The sequence below is a fragment of the Diadema antillarum genome, unplaced genomic scaffold (genome assembly GCF_040938485.1).
Source record: "Diadema antillarum isolate AM-2024a unplaced genomic scaffold, OU_Dant_1.0 seq00000821_RagTag, whole genome shotgun sequence".
Classification (NCBI taxonomy): domain Eukaryota; kingdom Metazoa; phylum Echinodermata; class Echinoidea; order Diadematoida; family Diadematidae; genus Diadema; species Diadema antillarum.
The window spans coordinates 2,584,207-2,591,778 of record NW_027271698.1 but is presented as its reverse complement, the minus strand read 5'-3'; the positions used below and the strand labels follow the sequence as shown (position 1 = coordinate 2,591,778).

Here is a 7,572-nt window from a genome sequence, read left to right as displayed (position 1 = left end):
TCATTTAAAATCCATTTTAGGGAATGCTAGCTGTTGTGTTTGACATGATAGTATTCAAATTCAAATTCAGTTCAAATTTATTTCATATTTCCATTTTCTCAATGATGACATTACAAAATTATTGACAACAAAACAAGAGTACAAAATATATACAATCATGTCTTTTGATTGTAGAAGAAAAAGAAAAAGAAAATATACTTGACACAAATGTACATGGTCACAACGTATGAAAATGTCACTAGTAAGTATAAGAAATATGATGGGGACTACATAAAAGCTTTAAAGCTTGTAAAACTGTAGGTTCCCGAGTTCATAGGCATATGATTTTACACGGAGAACGGATATGTTTGTCTTGACCAACTAAAATTACACCAGTACAAAAAATCGATGAGTAATAAACTAATGAAACACATAGATATCGCACAAACCAGACTGCATACAAATCTCGCAGTGTTTGAATAACAAAAATGCTATATTATTAAAAGATGTATCGGTACCATGAAATAACTTGAATAACTTGGTGCTGCGGACAAAGACAAAAGACTGGGAGCATAAAAAGGCTGCTAAAAGCTTGGTAGTGTGTATCCACTAAGTAATAACTGTTTTAATTTGCGTTTGAAGGTGAATAAAGATAAGGAAGAAGTGATATCTAGAGGGAGATCATTCCAATATCTGGGTCCAGTAAATATAATTGTCTTCTTTGCAAAAATAGTGCGAGTACGGGGAAGGTGATAGGCGTCACTTTGGCGAGTGGGATAACAGTGGATAGAACGATTCCTTTTGAACATGTGGATAAAAACAGATGGTAATTCATTAGTTGTTAGTTTATACATGAAAATTCCGAGATTATAATAAAATAAGTCTGAAATTTTCAGAATTCTGTTTTGATGGAAAAAACAATTGGTATGGGCAAAATATCCGGCGTGGTTTATGATTCTTATTGCACTCTTTTGAATACGGAGAAGGGAATCTAGTAATGAGTGAATTGCATTTCCCCACGCCAAAATTCCATAATTGAAGTGTGGAGATATTAAACAAGAATATATACTCTGCAAAATATGAACAGGAAAGAAATGTTTGAGCTTATTCAAAATCCCAATATTTCTAGACAAAATTTTACTTACAAAATTAACATGAGTTTTCCAGGATAATTCTTGGTCAATCCAAAGCCCTAAAAACTTTGTGTTATTAACCCGCTTTAAACATAAATCATTTATTTTGATATCATATGGAACAACATTCAAAGAATTACTAAATACCATATAATGAGTTTTTTCTATGTTCAAGGATAATTTGTTCGCATAAATCCAGGATTGCACGGACCTGAGCTCAGTATTCATCATATTTATTAATGCATTAGGGTCTCGATGTGAAAAAACAAGCTTGTGTCATCGGCGAAACAAATGAATGACAAAATTTGCGATGATTTTGGAAGATCGTTTATGTATACGATAAATAAAAGTGGGCCCAAGAGGGAGCCCTGCGGGACTCCACATGAAATAGGCTTTAATTGCGAATCATGGCTATTGATATTAACAAATCGCTTTCTTTCTGTTAAATAACTCTTAAACCATTCTAAGGGGGTACCGCGGATTCCATAGTGACACAATTTATAAAACAAGATTTCATTATCTATCGTGTCGAAAGCTTTAGAAAAATCAAGAAAAACTCCAATTGTATGTTCAAAACTATCTATAGCATGAGCTACCTTGTCTATAAAAGTAAGTAAAGCATGGGTTGTGTTGTAGTGTTTTCTAAAACCAAACTGAGAATCCGACAGAATGTTATGATTTGTGAGAAATTTCAATAATCGTGTGTAAACCACCCTTTCAAGAATTTTAGAGATTGAAGTCAACAAAGAAATTGGTCGGTAATTATTCACCAAATCTTTCTGTCCCTTCTGAAAGATAGGGACAACTTTTGCGACCTTCATCTTATTGGGGACTTTGCCATTAAATAAGGATTGATTGAAAATGTATGTAAGAGGAGTAATGATTTCGTTTAAAACATTTTTTAAAAGAAACTTTGTAATTCCATCATATCCTGAACTTTTTTTATCGTTCAAATTCTTAATAATATCTATAATTTCTTCTTCAACAATAGGTTCAAAAAATATTGATTGAGAATTCCTATTACCTAAGTATTTATAGAATTCAGTTGATGATTTCGGGATTTTACTGGCAAGATGTGGACCAAGAGTTGCAAAATAATCATTGAAAGATTCCGCCATATTGACCGGGTCGTTAATCTGGCGGCCGTCCACTGAAATATATTTAGGAGGATCAGTATTATTTTTATGTTTGAGCGCCTCATTAATCACCTTCCACGTACTCTTCACTTCAGATTTATATTTAACAAACTGTCGGGAAAAATAATTTCGCTTGGTTATACGTATTATGGATGTCAATATATTATGTATTAATGATATTAAAGGTATTAATGATATTCTAGACTATTCTGCTGATTGAAACGAGTGAGAAATTGGGGAAATAAATGTTCTTCTCCCTTAGAATTCAATAGTATTTCAGAGACGCATATCATTATGGCAAAAATATGTTCCTCTCATATGACAATATATATATATATATATATATATATATATATATATACATATACATATATATATATATATACATATATATATATATTCATATTTATATTTATATATGTATATATCCATTCTAACATAATATTCATGTATACTATACGTATGTTTGTGCATATAGATTTGCATAATATGTGTGAGAGTTGTTTGTACGTAATGCTATGACTAGGTTCAGCTGTTAAGTGTCAGAGAATGAATTCATTTATATACATTATTACATCGTTTATACCTAGTTATGTAAGGGCTAATATCAAATACAGGTGTAGCTCTACGTTTGTTTCTGTCTCTACTTTCCCTTAAGCGTTTGCAAAAATCGTGGTGTGCTAATGCAGTAAATGAGTAACATATGGCACGTATGGGGCACAGAGAATATACTTTTTACCACTAGCATTGTTCAAACCAAAGTTTGTCGGACGGCTCAAAGTTCTAAACTTTGAATGACTTATAAAGAGGACAAATCGGGCATTAAACGTTTGGACAGAGTCAGAAATCACTCGATAGCTGTAAATAAATATTTGTTGATTTCAGCTTACCCTCCAAATGTTTCGGACATGAATTTTTGTTCCGATATGCCTTAAAAATGAGACAAGTAAATGCATGTTCTCTTTGAGATATTATAAAGTTTGACAATTGAAATAAAGATAACTGTATAAGAGGAGAAAAATGGACACTCAATCAAATCTGTTCTAATGTAAAGTCTTCTACAGCTTTTTTCCAATATGACTGCGAGATGTTCATGACTGTTGTAAGAAACTGTTCTAATTGATTGATTGATTATTGATTGATCGATTGATCGATTGGTTGATTGATTGATTGATTATTGATTGATTGATTGAATGAATGATAGAATGATTGATTGATCGATCGATCGATCGATCGATCGATTGATTGATTGATTGATTGATTGATTGATTGATTGATTGAGTAGTTTCAAAAAGCTGTAATAACTCTTTTTGTTTCCTCTGGGAGTTTAGAAGAATATGTCATGTGAAACAGAGGGTTATGCAACCTTAATGGGATATTGATACATTGTTCATACAAGATGGAGTATGCCGCAAATATAATGTTGGAAGTTCGTTCTTCGTGACCTCTTATAGATAAAATCACGTTTAGATTATGCCCTGATCTTGATCCGTTGTGCTAACTTATCCGACATCGACGACCACGAGCGCTGTTTTCTCTTTGACCATGCTGACTGTTGACCCGGGCAAGGTTGCCGCTTTTCGCTCTTGAAGTTTTTGCTAGCGCTGCACCTGCGACGTAGAAAATGTAACAAAGGTGGGATCACCGATTCTCAACGATCCATTATATTATGTTTTGTGCATCATTAATATTAGACAGATGTACATAGTACAATGTACCACTCGATCTCAAGATCTCACGTGTAGTTACGGCCCCCATCTCACTACGAAGGAGACCATGGCGACCATGGCGATCTGTGACGATTTAACAACTCATGGCGCGATCGCCGTTCGTCTCCATTTTTTGACCTCCGAGGCGATTACACTACGGTTTCTCTACGCTCAAACTGCGCTGTAGGCGATAGAGCCACGATAATGCTACGACGCTGCCACGTTTTTGCCGCTTATCCAAGCCGACGAGACGCGCTGCTTCTGCGATCAAAGCGATCGTATTGCGATATTCGTACGCTTATCAAGACCTCGCTACAACAGTGATACGATTGGAGCGACAGTGATACGTTTACGCCGGGCTCATGCTACGATCTCAAGCGATCGGGGAATAAAATGGGTTTCATGATTGAATTTCTTCAGGCAGATGTCAGTGTCAAACCAACGTGGATAAGCAGAATATGGTTTTACCCTTACATCTTAGCATTCTGGAACACACCAGTTAGAACCTGATTTGAAACTGCACTATAAGTTAAGTCATCCATTCAATTAAAAAGGTAAAATGTGTATATAATATTAAAGAACCGGCTTACGAGCAAACTGCAAATCGTATCCTTCAATGATACAATTTTATGAAGATATATTTCAAAAGATTACAACTTAATTTACTTTCATCGACTTGCAATGGTACATGACAAACAAACAATTTAATAAACAGAGTAGATTCTTACTGAGTGTACGTGGAAAAATGAATTTTATACGCTTTTTTCCATGTCCACTTTTCTAGTCTGTGCATCACATTCTTTTGTTCATGGTCGGTCCTGTTACGTAACACTGTAAAAGTGGTAATTTTCATGGGCGATGGGGCGCTTTCGATGCGCTTGAGTTACGCCTAATGCGTTGCTACCCCTTCAGAGTTACGAATGTGGCGCTTTTAATGCGCTCGTAAGGCGATTGTGATACGCTCTAAAATCACGGCGACCTCGCTACGGAAGTTTTGGACATGTTCAAAACTTCCGTAGCGAGGTCGCCGACCATGGCGATGGTGGTGACCCTCCGCGCTTCTGAACCGCCCAAGATACGATGGAGAAGATTTAAAGCGATCAAGCCACGATCCACCGCGCTTTGTCGATTTTTGATGATCGTAGCGGAATCGTCGTCTAGTGAGATGGGGGTATAATGTAAACAACCCTTTTTATTACACTACTATACTCACAAATGCCTATTTCAATGGATCAAATATTTTATGCTCAAATGACAATCTAATGAATTGCATGAGACCGACAACCGTCATCTTACATTATCACTTCAAAACAAACAAACAACAGCAACAACAAAAAGCACGAGGAAGAACGTACATATTTCCTGGGATATTTCCGAGATGCCCTCTCCAGTTTTGGCGCTCGCCTCAAGATGTACAGCGTTGTTTTTTCGTGCGTACTGCCTGGCCGACTTCCAGCTCACAACCCGCTCGTATTCCAGGTCCAACTTGTTTCCAATCACAAAGATAGGAATATCTTCTGAACCATTCTTTCTTAGTTCGTTCATCCAGTATTCTACGTTATCAAATGATCCCTTCAAATGCACATAATTCATAATAAAAATAAAAAGTGAGTTTTTTTACATTCATCTATACGATATACTGACAACTGCTGACAGAATTATATCGTGGTTCTTTAATTGATTCTTCGGTTTTAAAGACACCCTGTCATGTAAAAAACAAACAAAAAAAAAACAACAACTAACGTTTGAATACCTGAGAAAAGGCGTGTGCATTTTGAATATTATCAATTAAATAAGTTGAGCTGTGATTAATCTAAATTCCATTGCAGTCCAGACATATACAGTAACGCAAATATACAGTTTATTTGATCGAGCAGTGTTGAGAGTGAAATGCAATAGCATCGGAATTGGACAAACTTGTAACATGCATGAAACGAGTTTTATTTCCCTATATTGGTATTAGCCAGCATGTTTTTATGCTTCCTTACTCAAGAACATGAGGTAGATATGATTTCACAATCAAATATAATACACAAATATTACACAAATGCACATCACATCTTAATTGCTTTTTTAGTATTTTACTATTCATGGCTCTAAAACTAATTAATTACCTTATATGTTATGTTGTAAACTATGACCGCGACGTCTGCTTTTGCGCACATTATTTGATGCAGATGACGAAACTGGACGGAAAAGCAATACACAGTGAGAGGGTTCTTCAGGGTGCGATAATACACATATTTTCAATTGTTGCTGTTCGTTCTTTTTTAGAAAAAGGGTACACCAAAATACAGAGTCAGTATGTGCAGTGTGTGCTTTACATTCTGTGCTATATTCCATTTCACGCATTATTTTAAGGGAGTAACAGCAAAAGAACAGGATATCACTAGCAAAAGGCAAAAGGGAACCTTTATATTACCCTCGTGGGTGTCACTCTCGTGGGATAACTCCATGAAGACATGTTACAACTTTCAAGTCTTATAACATTAAGAAATCGAGTGCGATTTTAATGACACCATTCTGCCGTTTTGTGTAATAGATATTTACTGCATTTATTAACATCGATGCCTCCCCTCCCCTTCCCACTTAACTCATTGCGAGGGACTACATGTGTATTCATCAAATTTACCGTAGAAGGGTATTCCGAACGACAAAGTCCGATCAGTGAATATTGTACACACAAAAAAAAAAAATGTCATCGAAAAATTTACCAAGTCTCGGGAACATATTCCTGGGAATATTTGTTGTAGTTTTGAAAGTCCATTCTTCACTCAGGATGAAAGCTTCCGTGAGATATAGATGCTGCATTGAGCTATGATCCGGACTTAAGGGATGTCCAAGGGAGGGAAAAAACTGCGAAAGCAGGATTCATAAATTTGGCAGAGGTAGAGGACTGATTTCAAAGAGAGGGAACGAGCATTCGCGTATCCTGTGATAAGACCGAGTGGCGTTGATGTAAGCATGGAAGGGCTCTGCACTTTGCCAAAGATGGCGATGATAATTCCCTTCCGATCGATGCAGCATCAAATTTGTTATGTAACCTCAAGCTGTATGTGTGTATCTTATTGAGGAAATTCTAAATCTTTATACAGGTGACTGTCTAATACCAGCAAGTGACCAGGGAGGTGAGACGAAAAGCTCCATGGTTCTGATGACCATAAATTTCTTCTGTGAAAGAGAAAGTAGACAGAAGCGACGTTCCAGAGAGATGAATTCTACATGAATAACTCGATGCATTTGACTTACTCCCAAATCCCCAGAGGTGTCCACTACTTCCAGACGATACGCTGTGCCCTGGTAGTCAACGTTTGTACATTTAATATCCCCACTGTAAAGGAAACGTTGAAAGTCATATTGTAAGTCCTTATAATTCGCAACAATTGTATTGAGAGCAACATCATTGGAGGGAGTTCTTTTCTTTGTTTGTTTTTTATTGTTTGTTTTTATCATTATCTTGTGTGTTTTATGAGCTCCATTATAATAGTCTGTACCTGAACGATTCCCTCTGTCGGACTACGGAGGGCACCTCCCTAGTCCGACCTATGAATGAAGAAGAGATGACATGTGCAAGAAGGGAATTGCATTAGATATGGATAGGATTGCGGAACCTAA

The 7,572-nt window shown here is 36.3% G+C and overlaps 1 long non-coding RNA gene across 1 annotated transcript; it reads right to left on the bottom strand.

Moving 5' to 3' along the window:
* Nucleotides 1-3,638: 3,638 nt before the first annotated feature.
* On the bottom strand, nt 3,639-7,289 carry LOC139739874 (uncharacterized). The gene is made up of 4 exons (XR_011711531.1): nt 7,207-7,289; nt 6,072-6,143; nt 5,313-5,529; nt 3,639-3,858 (listed from the first exon to the last, which is right to left on the bottom strand). It is a non-coding gene; the product is annotated as an uncharacterized lncRNA (long non-coding RNA).
* Nucleotides 7,290-7,572: the final 283 nt, after the last annotated feature.